The following is a 19,509-nucleotide window of genomic DNA, read 5'->3' on the forward strand; positions in this document are numbered from 1 at the left end:
ATAGACAAACAAAACAAAACAAAACAAAACAAAACAAAACAAAACAAAACAGAAAAAAGAAAGAAAGAAAAGAAAAGAAAAGAAAAGAAAAGAAAAGAAAAGAAAAGAAAAGAAAAGAAAACCTATAGCTTTCTCTGGACTACCCAATCAGATTTGCAGAGGTGAGACAAAGTTCCTCATAGTTTGTACCTACAGGGGAAAAAAAGCTATAGAGAAAATATACAAAAGATACTTTGTAACTCCCTCGAGGTTTTCAGGTTCCACGTTTGGCTATGTGCTTTATTTATCAGGGCCCTTGTCGTTTCTTACCATTACCCTGCAATACCCAGAGGCCAGGAATATGCCCTGAAGGGCCTAACCTGGTTCCTTGTGCAGAATCAAGTCAAATAAATATTGTGGAATTGCAACCACCTGCCCGGTGCAGCATGGGAGGGTCCTCAAACAGGACTCCAGCAGGGAAGCTGAGGGGGGCAGCCTTGGGCCGTGGTTTAGGAGGATCAAAGACGGGGAGGGATGTGGCTGCAAGTTACAGGGAAGAAAGAGCGGGGCAGCGGCCCCGAAAGAGAAACAGTTGCTGCTGATCAGTTACAGGGGCTTGCCGCCTTGCCTTCCCCCTTAGAAACTGCCGGAAGGCCTCTGACCTTCTCTTCTCTCTTCGGTCTCCTGAGCTCCCTCCCATGCTGCACGCCCCCACCTATTGCCACAAGGCAGTTCTCCCCGCCATCCCCAGCCCCACCCCCGGAGCATCGCCAGATTTAGGGCTCTGCGCCCGAGCACCAGGGCTGGCTGCTCGGGGGCTCGCTCTGCCAGCCCCGCCGCGGGCTCCGCATTGCGGCGGTGCGGGCGCCGAACCTCCCAGCGCGCTTTCCCGGCTGCGATCTGCAGTGCGGTGCCCGCCCCGCCGCCTCCCTGCCCCCGCACGCCCCCTGGAGCCCTGCGCCTAGCTGCTGCCGGCGGGTTGCATAAGCCCCGCGCGCAGGGGCGCTGAATTCAGCTTCCCGGTCATCCAAACTCGTGGCCAGACGGTGAAAGCTGCGATGCTGCTGGACCGTCCTCCCCTCTGCAGCTGTCAAAGAGCCGCGCCCCGAGGCAACAAATCCAGACGCGGCAAATACCCTGTGACAGGTCAGAAAGGCGGCCTTGCCTCCTCCTGAGCAGGGAACCCTTCTTTCTCAGGAAACGGGAACACTTGGGAAGGGGCCCCGCGCAAGCCTCCCCGCACCTGCAGGGCAGGTGAGGGTCCCGCCCGCTCGCGTGGGCCAGGGAGAGCCAGCCAAGAGAAAGGAAGCACAGACTGGTTTGTGCCCTTGTCGATTACCCCATAGGCTAATTGACGTTGTAGGTAATTGCCCCCAGCCTGACTTCACCAGAATGTTCTACCCTGGGAACAAGAATTTTCCCCGGGCTCCTTCAGACAGGCCTAATTGCCTGCAGGCAAGCATGAGGCACCCAGCCCCTCCTCTCCCACCTCCGCAGCCACTCTCTTCCACCCCAAGGAGCCTCTCCTTGGTCTTCACACTGGAAGACCAGGCTTCAAAAAAAACCTGCCCTCACCTTCATGGGGACGCTCCTTGTCCTGCAGAGCAAGAGGCTAGCAGCCCAGTTCACCAATCCTTCTGCCTTTGTTAGATGTAGGTAGCCACACCCACTGTCTTTAGCAAGAACAAAGCATTTTGCAGGGTCTGCTTCAGTGCCCCGACCCCCACCCCAGGCAGCAAGAATGACCTAGAACCCCAGTTTGTCCTGGATTAAAGGGAGCACATGAGATTTTCAACTGTGAAAGTCCCGGGCGGACTGAGACAAGTTGGTCCCCCAAGGCAGGGTAGAGGACAGCAACGCATTTTTTTTCTCGGTGACTTGAACTCTGGACTAAAAGAATTTTTTTTTTCCTTCCCAAAGCAGATGAGAGAATATTTGCTCCTTGAGGAGAGGCGAGGAAGAGGGACATCTCTTCATGAACAGGTGAGAAATTTGATCAAACTTGATTGGGGAGGTAAAGAGAAGTCTGGGGGGAGGTATCCAGAACCCTAATGGGCTTAATAATGTCCAGGGCATTTAATCTTCAGCTCTTGTTTATGCCAGCTGGAACCGGGTAAGCCATAAAAAAAAAAAGGCTTCCATATCCAGGATGGCAGGATGGCCTCCCCACAGCCCTCCCCTGGCTCTACCCACCATATACCCCAGCCACCCCCACTCAAACTTGGAATAGTCACAGCAGGCTTCTGCATGGCATTTTCTGGGCATCGAATGTGGCTCTCTTGGAAGCAGGCGGCTGCAGCATAATGGAAAGGGCCCTGGCCTAGAAGTCGGGACACCTGAGTTGTATTTTCATCACAGCGCCCTCCCCTCCCCTCCCCCCTGCCCTGCACTGCACTGTATGACCTTGGGCAGGCACTCAACTGTAAAGAGGAAAAAACAGTCCCTGCCCCATCCTCCTCCTGTTGTTATGACTGAGCTTCTAATGATTCCAAAGACTTAGACCCTCACCAGCAATTCCCAGGCTGGCTTAAGTCCTGATGTCCCAGGCTAACCCACTTTTGCCCCCATGTCAAGACTCGTCAGATCCACCCCACGGGATTTTTTTTTTTAATGTTTATTTATTTTTGAGACAATGCGAGAGACAGAGTGCAAGTGGCGGAGGGGCAGACAGAGGGAGACACAGAATCCCAAGCGGGCTCCAGGCTCCGAGCTGTCAGCACAGAGCCTGACGCGGGGCTCGAACTCCCAAACCGTGAGATCATGACCTGAGCCGAAGTCGGACGCTTAACTGACTGAGCCACTCAGGTGCCCCTCCACTGGGTTTTTTTTTTTTTTTTTTTTTTTTTGTGCATCCTCTTCTTGTACGTTTGCATACTCTCGAATAGAGCTCCTTGAACTCTGAGGTTTTCAGTTAAATGTCTTTCCAGATATGTTTTGACTGAATTCACACACCGTTCACAAGAATTCAGTCACATGGTCAGACACCCAAAGCTAGGGGCAGCGTGGAAGCCAGCCTTAACCAGAGGCTAAAAGCCTATAGCAACAGCTCCGATTTGGGGGCACCTGAAGATCCGCCGACCTCGGAAGAATTTGGGGGGCTGGACTCCCTAAACGATGAGCGTTTGAACCTTGAGCAGGAAGTTTCCCACTCCCTGCCACTTACTATGCGAATACCCTCAACTTCAAGTTCGTCATCACTGTATCAACTATACACACACTGCCTCATTTAGAAAGTATTTCTCAAGTAGAGCGCACTGCATGAATATGTGGTTCAGGAGAGGTTTGCGAAAACTGAACGGAAAGATAGGCAAGTGATCAGAGAACTCTGGCCCAACCAACTGGTCAGCAGAAAGGCTACTCGCCGAGTGGCTCGGATGATAAGCAGACTCAGGGCTCCCTGAGATCCGTTGCTCAAGCTAGTGCCTATTCTTGGCTTACGGTCTCTAATCCCCAAAATTTACATCACTGTCTTCACTTATTTGGCCAATAATTTATGAAATTGGATTATTGTAATTTCGGCCTGTTGTGTGCTTGATGAGATGCACGAGATGTGTACAGAAGCATGATGAGATCCTGCCCCTGTAAATTGCCAAGTCTCCTGATGTGTATCTTTCCATTAAACCTCCCTGGCCCGTCCAAATTGGGTTTTTGATTTTGCATGACGGAGGCTATATTCATTCTAAGTTGAGATGCTCAACGCAGAGACCTGCTATCTCTCCTTCTTCTCTCTTAGTTTCTTTCTCTGCCTCCTGATGTTTTCGAAAGCTTTCCTTGTTCTTTTGTCAAGGGAAGGACGGGAAGCAAACGTCACCTGCTACGTCTGAGTGTGTATTCTCAGACCCGTCGACGGCAAGACAGAGAGGCTGGGCGAGGAAAGGGAGCAAAGCATGAGAAATTGCAGCCATGTGAATTCCAAAATGAATCTGAAATATCTCTGAAGCTATAATCTATGTCAAAGCAGACTATACTTAAAAGAAAGGAGAACAATAGGCTCTTATCCACAGCTTTGTATTTTCTACATAAAGGAGGAGCACAGGCATTCCAGGAAATAAGTAAACTGTGCCATTTAAGGAAAAAAACCCAACATATCTTGTACTTCTGTGCCTTTGGGACAGGGACCCCTATTTGTTCCTTGGTATGTGTTCCCTGCTGAACTCATCTGACACTTGGACAGAGACTGTATTTCCCACCCTCCTTGAAGCTGAACTTGGCTGGCTGGCTACCTTCTGGGCAATGAGCTCTAAGAGGAAGGGGTATGTGCAGCTTCTGCAAAGTATCTTCTAGCAAGCAGAAGCGTGCCTTCCCCTCCTCCCCCCTGCTGGGTGGATGCAAACTTGGGAAAGGAAGGTGGATGAACCTGGTTCAGATGCTCTCGTACCAGGGGAGAGCCACTAGGAGACCCGCTATGACAAAGAGAAAAAAAAAAAATCTGGTTTAACCCACTGGTATTTGGGATTGTGGCCACCCACGGCTCAACCTACTCCTTAGTGATCTACGCCCTCAACTTGTGGAAGAACACCTTTTATTCCGTCCACAATTAAAACTGCCACAATTACCGTTGACTGAGACAAATATGAGGAGGGTGTTACTTTCCTCACAGTTTTAGAAGGTGTTGGTTTTCGGAGCCTCAAGGATATACGTGAGAGAGAGGGTTGGGGCATGATTCGCTTTAATATGGTGAACAAAGCAGCCTGTGGGAAATAGATCTATGTTGTAAATGTTATACATTATGCAATAGGACATGTATACTTTACATATCCCATATATATAATATGGGGAAATATCTACCTAGGTGATAAATAGATACAGATAAAATACCACTCAGCAAAAAGTGCAGTGAGCCAGGGTTCCAGGAGAGGCACTGTTAACTAGCTGGCGGATGTATAAATTGGTAAGAGGTTTTGGAATCAACTTGCCAGTATGTATCAAACCTTCATGTTTATTCTCTTGTATACAGTAATTCCATTGTTTGGGAATCTATGGGAAGAACGTGGGCAAAGAGTGATGTCCAAAAGTTTCCTGGCAGCGCTGGGTGCTACAGGTTCAGACGATAAACCCACGTGCCAAGAAATGTCAGAGTTGGCAGTTAATGGCGTCCTTTTGCACAAGCTGATTTTCTTTTATAAAATGTTTTAACGTCTATTTATTAGTGAGAGAGAGAGAGAGACAGAGCGTGAGCAGGGGAGGGGCACAGAGAGAGGGGGAGACACAGAATCGGAAGCAGGCTCCAGGCTCGGAGCCCCGCGCGGGGCTCCAACTCACAAACCGGGAGATCATGACCTGAGCCCAAGTCAGACGCCGAACCCGACTGAGCCACCCCGGGGCCCCACGTGAGCTGATTTTCACGGGGAAAGGAGCTTCCGGAAGGGAAGCCCGGCTGGAGGTAGGGGCCGATGGAGAGGGTCTCCACCCAGGCCCAGGGGTCAAGTCCACCCTCGGCGGGGGCGGGGGGGCATCCACACAGGCTGGAGATGCTTTGCCATAAAGGAGACGGCGGCCTTGAAAGCGCGGTGCGGTGCTCCGGAAAGAAGCGGCGGCCCTGGCGCGGAGCAGCCGTCCCTCCGGGGAGAAGCCCGCTGGGGGCAGGGGCGGGGGGCGGGGACCGGAGCCGCGCCTTGGCAATGGAAGGGGCCGCGGCTGGGGGACCCAGCCCCGGAGCCGCTCCCGCTGCACGGGTGGCGGGCAGGTGCTGCCCTCCAGTGGCGGTGCGGCTGGAGGTACGGCCGGGCCGGGAGTGGACTCGGGGGTGGGGGGAGAACCGCGGGTGGGCTGTCCCGGGCCCCCAGGCGGAACCGACACGGGGCGCGTACTTAAGACGGATGCGGGTGGGGCCGCGAGCGCTGCGATCTGAGCTACCGCCGTCCCATTCGCAGCCACGGGTCGGAGCAATAACTGAAATGTACAATTAGGGAGAAAAATGAAGTGAAGTCGGATTTGTCGCATCACCTGTGGCCCTGACATGAACCGACGCGCCGCATTATCTTCCCTGTCCGCCTAAGCTTTCCCGGACGTCACAGGTGCTGCCAGCCCGGATACTGTTATTTCTCAGCAGGTGTCTGGATCTGATCAGTGGGTGGCACTTTTCGTGGTTTGCAAGGCGGAAGGAAAGGAGAGGCCATTATTTCTGGCGGGAGTTCTAGGCACAGGGTGGGGGGGGGGGGGGACGGGGGGGGGGGACCAGCCTCTGGCAGGTGCTCAGCAGCAGTGGCATCGCAGAAATAATTGGGCTTCCAGACCTTGGGCTTTCCTGATCTCTTCCAAGTGCTCTCCTCCAAGGCGACGCTGTATACAAGGTTATATAAGCCTCACATTTCCTGCATGAAACCCCTCCGTATTGAAAAATGTGGAGTGGCCTCTCTCAAAAGTAAATAAATGTTTAAAAAAAGTTAAAGAAAAGAAGGAAAAGGTACATATATAGTATAATCTCAACTATCTGAAATACACAAATAGAAATATACTAATGTGTTTTCTCTCTATGGGTTGATAGGTGATTTTGGTTTCTTCTGTATATCTGTCTTACTTTTTTTTAATTATCTACAATAAGTGTGTATGTACTACTTTATAAAAGGAACTAATGTATGTTATTAAAATCGCCTAGGGGCGCCTGGGTGGCTCAGTCGGTTAAGCATAGACTTCGGCTCAGGTCATGATCTCGCGGTCCGTGAGGTCAAGCCCCGCGTCGGGCTCTGTGCTGACAGCTCAGAGCCTGGAGCCTGTTTCAGATTCTGTGTCTCCCTCTCTCTCCGACCCTCCCCCACTCATGCTCTGTCTCTCTCTGTCTCAAAAATAAATAAACGCGAAAAAAAATTAAAATCGCCTACAGGGAAGTTACTTAAGTATATATTCAATACTCAGCATCCGTCACAAATTCAACGTCCCATGCAAACACACTGAAATAATACTGTCTTCTTGGCATCTAATATTCACCATTTTTTGGTTCTTTTCCCACCAGCCCCAAAACAAGTAAACATTGTTATAATTTCAGATCTGAAAACAGGAAAGCCCCGGTGCAGGGACTTCACAAAAGGTAAGCTCTGGAGGTGGCAGAAATTTTGTGAAATTATTCTGGGGAAACTGTTTCCCTCTCACTGCAAAGGAGAGGAGAATCTACCTCTGAGTCAGCGAGGGTTTGATATTGAGAAGGGATTTTAAGGGTCTTCAAGTGTCTTTATGTTTGGGTTTGCCCTTAATTCTTTTCCTTCACTTCGACAGCATTGCGGGACGAGAATGGCCACAGCATTGTGGGACGAGGATGGCCGCACTCCAGCTTTATGTCGGCTGTGGTCACAGAGTAATTGTTAAGAACAGTGCTCCCTTTGACTTCCCAAAGTGTCTCAGTTTACACAACAATGGGTATGTGTATTCTGTGCAAGACCTATCCAAATAGCGGTGACTCGGGTTTTAATAAAGATCTGTATACAGCCGTATGCATAGAATCGCTCCTTAGTCACCTACCAAGAATGGCATCTGTTTTGTTTTTGGTTTTTTTCTTTGTTTAAAAAGTTTGTTTTCTTTTCATTGAGGTATAATTGCCGTGCAACATTGTATTATTATACCTGAAGCTAACACAATATTGCATGTTTTGGGGGGTTTTTTCAATTTTTTTTAAGGTTTTATTTATTTTTGAGAGAGAGAGAGAGAGAGAGCATGAGCAGGGGAGGAGCAGAGAGAGGAGGAGACACAGAATCCGAAGCAGGCTCCAGGCTCTGAGCACAGAGGCTGGTGCGGGGCTGTAATCCATGAACCATATATGACCTGAGCCAAAGTCGTACGCTTAACCAACTGAGCCACCCAGGCGCCCCTGCGTGTTTTGGTTTTTGAGGAACTTCCCACTTGAGAGGTTGTAGGTGACTTCTGATCCCCCGTACCTTATATGTTTCCCTTCTCTAGGAGTTAGCTGGGCCCCTTGGGTTCGTCTTAAAAATGAATGTTTTATTTAAGAAAATACTAGTTTCTTGCATATCTGTGTTCCTATTTATGAGTGCATAACACGCCTACCCGCTAGGAAATCCTAAGCAGTCATATCAAATGTAACCCTATAACCATGTCTTATTTTTCTCTCTATCACCAGAGCCTCGTCCAGCAGCACTTTGAAGAAATGAGACAACCCTGATTGAACGGAACTGAATTTGTTGTGTTACTAACAGAGCTGATAGAGCAGTCCATTATTAGGGTTTATCTATCTATCGTTTCTGTGTCTGCGGTTTTCCGGTCAACATCTTAAGAAGAAATATCGTTTTGGTGGGGATTTTTATTTGCTTTTTAATTTCCCTCTTATTTCTTCATCGTACTTAGGGTCAGCATAGAACAGATGCATCCATCATCTGAGTCACTGGGCTGGATGCTGGTGAAGATAAAAAAAAAATCATTAACACAGAGACGCCGCCTTTGAGTGATAGTGTAGTGCAGAAGATCAAACATATACGCGGCACGTTTCTGGTTTGTCGGGCATAATCTTGGTAACCTACGTGCGTCTGCATTTTCTCCTTGTTACCTGTGTCTCCTTTCTTTGCTTCTGTACGTGAGCTTGAGGGGTGTTTGGTGGCAGGATGGAGTGCTAATTTCATTGAGGAAGACGTATCAGTGAGGATCTGAGCCCATTCCTAGAAAGGCCTACAGACACTTGTGAAAAGGACTCTGGTCCCTCAGGACAAGACAATCCCTGCATGGCAAGTGCTAGGTGAACACCATGGAGTCTTAAAGGGAAAAGAGGGGAGATGGACTCTGGAGGGACAAGGAGAGGTCTTTTGCAGGAAGTGAGGGCGAACCGGGTCTTGCGATGAGCAGGAGGATGGCTCTTCCAGAAAAGACCACGCTATACAGACAGAGCTTGGGCCTTGGAAGAAGTTCTGGGACCCCAGATGGGGCACAAAAGCAGCGGCGTGATTCCATTGCCGGGGATTAGAGGAGACAATCACGTGGACACAAGTGGGGGGATGTCCCAATGGTGGCTGCATGGAACAGCGGATGCCCGTGTGAACCGAGCACTGGATGGACCCTTGCTCCCATGCGATGGCTTTCCCATATCTCTTCAAGCTAGACTAAACCCTAGGATGATAATGGTAGTGGGGAGAGAAGACTCCAAGTTGGCTGAGAAGACACTGCCCCATCCTAGCAAAACATGGCTTGAAATTAACATTGGAGAGAGATTTGGAAAGCAAAGAAAACTAGGTTTCTCGTACACTTCTGTTTGTAGACTGAAATGTACACTTGCTATTTGTGTCTCCGTGATGATCTCAAAGATGACAAACTCACTAACTGTTCATGCCGCTGGCTTGGGAAGGGGGCAGGGGACACGCTTGTCTCCAGGGCCCATCATCAGTCCTGTGGTACATGTGACGTAAGAGATTGACTTGCAAAGCGGGGGTTGCGCAACAGAACAACGTGGGTCTGGATGCTTTCCTACCATCAAACTTACCATTTGCCTCGGTTCCTCCTGAACCCGATGGACAGTTTTCCCCGCGGTGCTAAATTTGACATTTCAGTCCCCTCATAAGCGTAAAAGTGGAGGTGTCAGAGCAAACAAAAGATTTCTTTTAATGATGGAATTCAGTGTGTATTACACCGGTCAGCATACATGTTGCTTTGTTTCACGGAGCCTGTGGGTATCGTGTATATAACTACACATTTCCAAAAATAAATACATATTCTAAGAAGAGTTTGCATCACTGTGTTCTTTAGTACCTCAGATTTACGAGCCTTTCTTGCCAAAATCAAGTCAGTTAGCTGATTTCCAACATGAAGTGGTCCTGCCCCGTGGAAGGCAAGGGCTCGTCAGGAGAACGAAACAGCAGCAGAACCAGCCTTCCCCAAAAAACATATTGTGAACATCAGCCTGGAAAATAGGCAGACAGGGTGACCGTAAATCCCCTTTTCTCAATTCTCTTGAAATAGGAGTTGGCCGAGCCAGTTCGGATTACCCACGGGTCATTTTGCAGACATCTCTCGGGTAGGGACAAAAATCTCACCAAACTCAGAACCACTGAGTGGCGTTTATGATCTGTCCCTCTTCCCAACATCTTGAGGTCCTAGTGGCACCTACCAATCGTAGCAGCTGGCGGCGCACTCCCCGGAAGTGAAGGCACAGGTCTATTACACTGAGGCGGGGCAAAAATGGAAAAGACGTCAGCCTGCATTTTTTTTTTTTTTTTTTTTTTTTTGGCTTAATGTTTTCTTCTTCCTGTGGCTGAGACTGTAGAGTAAGTAGGAGCTCGGCTCCGAAACAGGCTTCCAGGGTTGCCTCCAAGGAAAATCAGCAGCGGCGGATGCTTCATATTAGCTGTACTAAAATCTCACTTTATTTCACCTGGTTTGTTTCTTCAATCAAATCCATCAGGAATAAGATCCTAAAGGAACCTCTGCTTATAACATTTGCTATCTTTAGAGGCAGGCACAAAATTAAATATAATCCCCATTCAATTTTTTTTTTAATTTTTTTTAACGTTTTATTCATTTTTGAGACAGAGAGAGACAGAGTATGAATGGGGGAGGGGCAGAGAGAGAGGGAGACACAGAATTGGAAGCAGGCTCCAGGCTCTGAGCCATCAGCCCAGAGCCCGACATGGGGCTCGAACTCACGGACCGCGAGATCGTGACCTGAGCCGAAGTCGGCCGCCCAACCGACTGAGCCACCCAGGCGCCCCCCCATTCAATTTTTAAAGAATCCTAGGGGCAGAGGGAAAGCAAAAGAGAATTAGTAACGACGCCGTGATATCTATGGATCCTAAGATTATAGCTGATTTTTGTTTTCTCCTTTTTACTTTTGTGTGTCCTCTAGATTTAGTATTATAACCACAAATTTTACTTTTTATGGTTTTTTGGGGGGGGAGGAGTTTGTAAGAGCCCATGAGGAAAAAAATACTTTAAAGGCATATACCCTAATAACCGTGACATATTGAGGGATACACAGAACCGACAGGGAGTATGGTGAGAGCTGACACTGAAAAGACTCTGGGGTCTATATCAGAATGAATAAATTGGGTTTAGCCCGGTTGAGTCGATAGGGATGGAAAATGGAATATTCACAGGTTCTACCCATTCTTTGCAGAAGTTCTTATGCCAATATAATAAATTTTTCTTCTCAGCTGCTGGGTGTGTGCTTAGGTCAAATGCTATCTGATCCAGCGGGACAGAGGCACAATGAGATGCATGGCAAGCGGGTCTCCTTTGTGGAGGGGACAGCACCCCACCCCCAAGCATCTACTTGCATCCAGCGATCGACAACAGGGTCATTGAGCCTAGAAGAGGGGTGAAAACCCGAGAGAAAGAAGGGAAAACATACAGCACATCCATCCTTGGCTCTGGGATACATGCAGAAATCGCGGTTGGATCCCTTTGTTGTGATGGTCACGGGGAGAAAGCTGTCACTGGGGTCGCGTTGCCGTGAGATTGCAGGAACATGGGACAGAGTCTGAAACGGACAGAGGACCTTTGCTGTGATGACCAGACTCTCTGAATGGGAGGGAGTCACCGAGCGTTTATGAGAATGGATGCTTTGAACTTGTGTGAACTCAGATACCTGGATATATGGCGGGGGGTGGGGGGCTGTGTGAACCCACTGCATGGCCACCCGCTTTAACACCTCAGGGCTCAGTGGTCCTCTTATGGGACCCTCCCCTCCCCCACCTACACGTCCTTGGAACGCACGTTCTCACTCTTACAGCCAAAGAGCGTTCTGGAGGTAAGCCACTGCACCAGGAGGCGACAGATCAGCTAGAGAGGCAGGACTCAGCTCAGCACACCCGTCAGGTGGCGGGACTAGCAGCTCTGCTGACCATGAGGGCTGCTGAGCTTGCACAGTCGCAGAAGCCACAGCGGCGAGGAGTAGGGCTATTATCATCATTTTAAGAGCCCTCTTAGGGATCCCCAGAAACGCTGGGAGGAATGTGGCTTCGTAAGGGGCCCGGGAACGAGTGTAGAGCCTGCATGCCTGTTCCCGGGACCTTGTTAGATCCAAAAAGCTGACGTTGCCTGGGTGCAAACACAACAGCAGAAAAGGACCCTCGCTCGTGGCTTCGTGTCCCTTAAACAGTTATGTAACTTCACGTAGAGAAAACGCAAGTTCACAGCCACAGGAAGAGAACTAAGTTTGACCCACCACCCCACCTTCAGAGTGCGTCACGCTGAGGGAAAATGACATGTCTGTGGCTGCTTTGAGGGTGTTCCGGAGGATCGCTGTGTGTGTGCGTGTGTGTGCGTGTGTGTGTGCGCGCGTCCCAAGAAATATTGCCGTCCGCTAGAACAGAACCAAGCATGGATGTGCCTTAAAAAGCAGATTTTAAGTAGCGTGAAGGCCATGCCGCCGCAGACTGGAAGCGAAGGCAAATGACAATTTGAAAAGCAAGATGCGCAGGTTTGGAAGCGCCTGCTGCCGACTCAGAAAAGGGAATGAATGTTCTCGGCGCACCTGCCCTGAACCAGGCACACGATGGCCGTTTTGTCTCCTGCCCGTCAAACATGGCTCATCTGGCGACAGATTAAGCAGCCTCCTTGCATTCATTGCTGCCTGCAAACTGCTGCTCCTCCCTCTCCCCTGCCTTCCCTGCAGACGCCGGAGACGGGATCATGAGACAATACTACCAACCCACCCTCTGGGTTGCAGGCTCTTGAGAATCAAAGGATCCTGACCTTCATTGCTTGAAAATGCTCACTTCCGGTGCTGGACTCTGTCTCATTACACCTGCTGTGATTCTCGCCGGCGTCAATATCCACGTGGCTTGTGTTTTCAAATACTGGCCTGCTCTCCCCCTTCCCTACCCCTTGTTTTCCACTGTGACTGAGATCCTCACTCCTGTGGTCATACTCTACACACTGCCATCACCAGAGGATGACATCTCCTCTGTCATGTTGACTTCTTTTTTTTTTCCTTTCCTTTTTTTTACATGTATTTATTTTTGAGAGGCAGAGCACAAGTGGGAGAGGGGCAGAGAGAGAAGGAGACACAGAATCCCGAAGCGGGCTCCAGGCTCCGAGCTGTCAGCACAGAGCCCGACGCGGGGCCCGAACTCGCAAACCATGAGACCCTGACCTGAGCTGAGGTTGGACGCTCAACCGACCGGCCCACCCAGGCGCCCCTGATTTCTTGTTTTAATGTTTACTTTTTTTTTTGAGAGAGAGAGTGAGAGAATGAGTGGGGGAGGGGCAGAGAGAGAGGGAGGGAGGGAATCTCAAGTGGGCTCCTCACTGTCAGCGTGGAGCCCAACTCAGGGCCCCATCCCACGAACCGTGAGATCATGACTTGAGCTGAAGCCAAGAGTCTGACACTTTACTGACCTAGCCACCCGGGCACCCCGTCGTGTTGGTTTCTGACCCACATACCCTATCTTTGGATCTCATTCATTCTAGTATCCTGATTCCAACAACTCTTTGGCCGCATTCCACTATGGCCCCAAATACATTGACCCTACCGCCTTTCCACTGGCTGTCACCTAAGGTCCTCACTCACCTCCCCTCGATTCCAGGATTCATCATTCCTATGTCTCCCTTACGTCCATTTTTTCCCTTTTCCCTCCTTTTCCCCTTTTCCCTCCTTCAATCTCATCCACTAACTCCCACTCTCCTCGACATCAACTTTCTGCTCTCTTCTCTCTCCCCAAGCTAACAATCCCTTTCTCTCCTCCTTTCCCCTCTCAGCTGCTAACCCTGCAACAATAAGATCAAACAGAAGCAAGCTTCCCCGTACTCCCACCACCAAGTGCCAGCAGGTACACCTCTCTTTACGAACAACCCGGTTTGTTTTTACAGTGATCAACCATTCATGCTCCTTTCTATAGGCACGTATTCTCCAAGGCTCAGCAATCACACCCTCAGGGATCTATCTCACTTCTACAATTATCTCCCCTCTCTCCTGGCATCAGTTTCCCCCTGTCTGTTGTGGTATCACCCATATTTTTTAAAAGGAAGGAAGGGGGGGAGGGGAGCAGAAAGGAGGGAGAGAAGAAGGGCGCGGAAGGAAAAGAAACCTCCCTCCACCCCACATTTCCGTCCAGCTACTGTCTCATGTTTCTTCTCTTCACTGTGGCTCGTCTCTTCGTTACGGCTAAAAGTCATCCCTAACAACACGCTGTACTCTCTCCTTCAATTCTCTCTTTCCCCGGTTCTAATCCGACGTTAGTCCTCCACGACTACTGGAGTAATTCGTTATTACTCCACGACTACTGTGCTTGCCAAGAACACCAATGACCTTCATGTTGCCAAATCCAACAACAAATTCTCGGTCCTACGGCCCTCATGTATCTGTACCTTGAGCCAGTTTCTTTACTTGGCCCCCAGAGCACCACTCTCATGGTTCATTTGACATGCCTGACACCCTTCTCAATCTCCATTCTGATTTCTCTCCTTCTCCCTCACTTCTATTAATGTAAGTGCTCCAGGAGTCAGTGCTTTGAAATCTTTTCTTCTGTGCGCATTCATACCCTAAGGAATGACGTACAAGCTGTGGTTTTAAATACTCTCTTTCTGTGATGACTCTTGTATTTCTATCTCAAACAGCTGGACTCTAACCATCTAAATCTAACTGCCTGGTTCACACCCTCACTTTGACACCTAATGAGGATCTCAAATGTAACTTGGTTAAAACAACTTTGGGTTCCCACTGCCTAACTTTTTCCTTCCCAGTCTTTATTCACTTGATAAATGAAAATTCCTTTTTTTTCTGATTGCTCAGAACATAATCTTCAGTCATCTTTGAGTCCTCTTTTCTTCCCGACCCAACATCAAACCCATCATCAAATTCCGTTAGATTTGCCTTTAAAATGAAAAAAAAAGTTCTTAGATATGTCACCAAAAGTAGATACGTTGGACCTTATCAAATTTTAAAAATGTTATGCTTTAGAATATATGTCAAGAAAATTAAAAGGCAAGCCACAGATTGGGAGAAAATATTTGTAAAGCATAAATACGACAAAGGGTCTTGTGTCCCAAATATAAGCAGCATTCTTGTAACTCAAAGGTAAAGAAACAAACAAGTCAATCAAAAAGTGAGTCGAACACTTAAATACTTCATCAGAGAAGACGTACACACGGCCAATACATGTTCAACATCATTAGTGATGAGGGACACGCAAACTAAAATCACAAGATACCTACTGGAATGACTACAATTTAAAAAAGGTAATAACAAGCTCTGGTGAGTGAATGGAGAAACCTGAGTCCTCACACATTGTTGAGTGTTAATACATAATGATACAGTCACTTTGGAAAACAGTTTTTCACTTTCTCAACATAAGAAATGCTTAATGCCAAATATAAGCGTACAGTAACATCCAGTAATTCTACTGCTAGGTATCTACCCAAGGGAAATGAAAACCTATGTCCACACAAAGACTTGTACATGAATATTCACAGAAGGATTAGTCATAGCAGTCACTAAGGAAGACCATCCAAATGACCATCAATCGGTGAACAGATAAACACAACGCGCTGTCTTCACGCAACGGAATACTATTCAGCAAAGAAAAAAGGAATAGACTACTGTTCTACGCCACAACCTAGATTTTCAAAAAGAAAATGCTAAGTGAAAGAACCAAGACTCAAAAGGTTACATGTTGTATGATTCCACTCATATGAAACGTCCAGGAAAGGCAAACCCACAGAGAGAGAAAGCATATTAGTGGTTGCCTGGGACCAGGAGTGAGAACAGGAGGAGTGAAACGTGAACGGGAATTGGGGGATCTTTGGGGGCGGGTGGAAATGTTCTAAAACTGGGTTGGGGTGATGGTTGCATAAATCTAGAAATTTTCAAAAATTACTGATTGTACATTTACAATGGATGAAGTGTATGGTATGTAAATTATGCCTCAACAGAGTTGTTTAAAAAACAGAAAACAATCTTCCAAATATGACCATTTTTTCACCACCTCTCCTACCCACCACCTCAGCCACTACCTCTTGTTTAGGTTACTTTACTAATCGAACTGAACTTTCTGCTTCCACCTTGACCCTCTAGAATCTATTTTTCATGCACCTGATGGATCCTTTCAAAATATAAAACAAATTGCATCATGACTCTGCCCAGAAATCTCTAATGACTCCTCATTCAGCTCGGAATAAAATCCGGAGTTCTGTGGCCAATAGGGGGCTCCTGCTCTGTTCTGTGAGCCCCCTGACTCCCCCTCCAGTATTCTCCTGTCACTCATCAGTCCTGGCCATACAGGTCTTCCCCTGCTCTTCAACATACCAATCCTGTTCCTGCCTCAGGGTCTTTGTTTTAACTCCTCCCCCTGCCTGGAATATTCTTCATTGAGATGTCTTCATGGCCACTCTCATGTCATTCAGGTCTCCCCAATATTATCAAAGAAGACCTCCCTGACCATGCCCTCTTGAAAGAAGAAGACCACTCCTTACCCCCCTGCCCCCCATCATCCCTATCCTTTTACAATGGTTTCATTTTCTTTACAGTACTCATCACTTCCCGACACATTTTGATTGGTGTGTGTGTGTGTGCGCGCGCGCGCGCACAGTTTCCCCACCACCCTGCCTAGAAAGGCAGTTCCATGAGGACAGGGATCTTGTCTCTGGTCTGTTTTGTTCATCACTTTATTTCATTTGAGTCCCATAATTATCACGTGAGATAGGTCTTATTCACAGGGGGAGACACTGAAGGTCTGAGAGGTGTCGCAGTTGATTAAGTCACACAGCCAGTGATTATTCAAGCTGGAATTTGAGGCCAGGGCTGTCTGACTCCAATGCCATGGAGTCATCATCACTACGTCAAGACAGACTCCCAAGAAAAGCAGTTAAACCAGATCCCGCTGAGCAAAGTTTTGTTTCCTCCGTTCCTCGTAGATCAGAGTTAATGGTCTTAATGATTTTGAATTCTCTGAGTCCGTGTACCTCAGCCTGATCTACAAAAAATTAAGAAATGTAGCCATGCTTTCTTGGCTTTCTCACATTTGCTCCAGCCCGTAAAGAAGTCAACCTTCTTGTCCTAAAAGTTGAAATAGACACACTTCAGAAAAATTAAAAATTCGAAGCGCTCACATAAACCCAATCTAACATCAAGATTAGAAGGGCAGGAATATGCAAGACGGATGACACCAATTCATCATGGTAACCTTCTTCCTCCAGAGTGTAATATATTACACATCTTCGTAGCAACCCGTGTGATTTATTAGTGTAATCAGAGGATAGCTCTACCTTTTGAAATTGTTTTTCTGCTCAAGAGGTGTGCACACAAGATGTAATCCAGGAAAGAATAAAATATTTATGCCTAAGCTCATCTCAGTGTCGAAGAGACTCCGTTTTTGCAGTTTTGTTCCTTCCATCTCTTCCTTTATAGCTTCGACATATTCCAAACATACAGACGTACTTACGGACACGGTGATGAAACCAGAATGCTCTGAGCATATTAGTTAGGGCCAGGGAGAAAAGAAAGAACAGAAAGGGAATACGGCACCTTGGGTAATGGCAGTAGGATCCACCTCTCCTCCAAAAACACAGGAAGCTATTACCAAGCCCCCATGTCCGTCCCTTGGTAACGGACGTCCCTATGTTGTGAACATGGAGGCGGTGCTATATAGAAGATGGTGCTCCCTCCAAAGACCACACCCATTAGCCAGAAAGAAAGCCAATAATATCCTCCCTCGTCCTCTCCCTGGGGTTCCAGAAGGTGAGGTAGAGGACTCGGTCATGTAGCCCAGGCTGAGAGTCATCACCATGGTTACGACCGGAGGCAAAGTAAGCATCCTGCAGCCAACCAACCCCAATTCCAGTATGGGGCTCAACACAACCTTAATATGATGCTTGGAGAAAAAAAATGCATCCTGACACCATCGTGGCCCAAGAGGAAAAAAAAAAAAGCCGATTAGTATTCCAGGCTCGTATGCCAACACAGGATAGTAGCAAAACAGAGACAAGCTTTTCCATCCGAAATCCGCAGCCAGCTTTACAAAACAGTGTTTTAAGTTCCTTGCCGTAAATTCCTAGGCCGTCTATAAGGTTCCTCCCCCAAGATCTGTTGTGAAGCCTGTCGGCAAACCCTGAAATCACTCATGCATCCATTTTCAACACAGAATAATAAAATACTATATATTTGCGCACGAAGCGATACATCACGTTCATTCGGTAGGAGCTGGAGTTAGAAATCATTGTACCTTCACGCGATCCTTGCAGATTGCCCCTCCCTAGTCACAGGCCCTGGGTTTAGCTGTGCTAATTAAGGATGGCTTGGCTCCCATCGTTATTCTTGAACTTCCGTGCCACATTCAGGTCCTCAGAGCTTCGAACACAGTTTGCCAGTGTCTTAAGAGAGAGCATTAATGCAAGAGTTACTGCAGTTTGCTCGTAATTTTTAAAACGCACCCCGCCCAACTTGAGAAAGCCAAGGACCTGGCTGGAGGAAGATACACACTTAATTAGAAAGGATTTGTGGATCCTTTCCACTGCCCAAGGCACCCGGCCCTCTGCTTTATACGGGATGGACACTCGATAAAGAGTTGTGCGTGTCTGTTGCCGAACGATCCTTATTTACATCGATCCTAATTATTAAAATAGTAAATATTTAATGCAGAATACTTGAAGGACATAGAACACAGAACCCGACCAGAGTCAAAGCCATGGCTGAGTCCTTGGCTGGGCAGCCTCTTTGTCCTCATTTGTAAACATTACAATTCCCATCTTCCTCCCTGATCTCAGGGAAAATGTTCTCACAAAGGACACTTGCAAACAGAGGCATTTGGCGTTGTTTCTTACTTTCAAGGCATCAAGATAATACGCCAGGGGGATACATCAAGGGTGTCCTGGGAGCTTTTTATTTGGATGCAGTTTTCCTCTGCTTGTTGATCTTGCTTCTGACCAGGTAAATGGAGAAACACTTCATTGGGCAGGGGGAGCAAGATTTCCACACTGGTGATTATGATTAATATTATATCAACTCCATGAAATTAATTGTTCAAGGTGAACGTAATGGGAAATAGCTGTCTTCTTCCACTTCTAGGGACCTTAAAACTTTCACCTTTAAGACAATCTGCTACTGGGGCACCCCTGGCTGGCTCAGTTGGAGGACTGAGTCGCACAACTCTTGACCTTTGTGTTGTGAGTTCAAGCCCCATGTTGTGTGTAGAGATCACTTAAAAATAAAGTCCTTAAGGGGCAGCCGGGTGGCTCAGTCAGTTAAGCATCTGACTCTTGGTTTCAGCTCAAGTCACGATCTCACAATTCATGAGTCTGAGCCCCGCATCGGGCTCTGCGCTGAGAGCACAGAGCCTGCTTGGGATTCTCTCCCTCCCTCACTGTCTGCCCCTCCCTGTTTGCATGCACTCTCTCTCCCTCTTTCTGTCATAAATAAATAAACTTAAAAAAAATAAAATCCTTAAATAAATACATAAATACAAAATTTTGTCAAATTTAACTCTTGTGGATTCTTAAAGAATTCCAGTATTGAATATGATGAGAACAGGTGAACTTCTTTCCATTTTTATTGAATGATAACACACATAGCAACAAATACACATAAGTTAACAACTAAGAGAATTTTCACGAACTGAACACCCCAGTACAATCACTAGGCAGATCAAGAAACAATCCCAACTA

The 19,509-nt window shown here is 47.7% G+C and overlaps 1 long non-coding RNA gene across 1 annotated transcript; it reads left to right on the top strand.

Annotated features, from left to right (window-relative positions):
* Positions 1-471: 471 nt before the first annotated feature.
* LOC121015062 (uncharacterized) lies at positions 472-9,637 on the top strand. The gene is made up of 4 exons (XR_005783592.1): positions 472-1,125; positions 1,903-1,962; positions 6,932-7,006; positions 8,275-9,637. It is a non-coding gene; the product is annotated as an uncharacterized LOC121015062 (long non-coding RNA).
* Positions 9,638-19,509: the final 9,872 nt, after the last annotated feature.

The sequence above is a fragment of the Herpailurus yagouaroundi genome, unplaced genomic scaffold (assembly GCF_014898765.1).
Source record: "Herpailurus yagouaroundi ecotype Mexico unplaced genomic scaffold, PumYag 205, whole genome shotgun sequence".
NCBI lineage: Eukaryota > Metazoa > Chordata > Mammalia > Carnivora > Felidae > Herpailurus > Herpailurus yagouaroundi.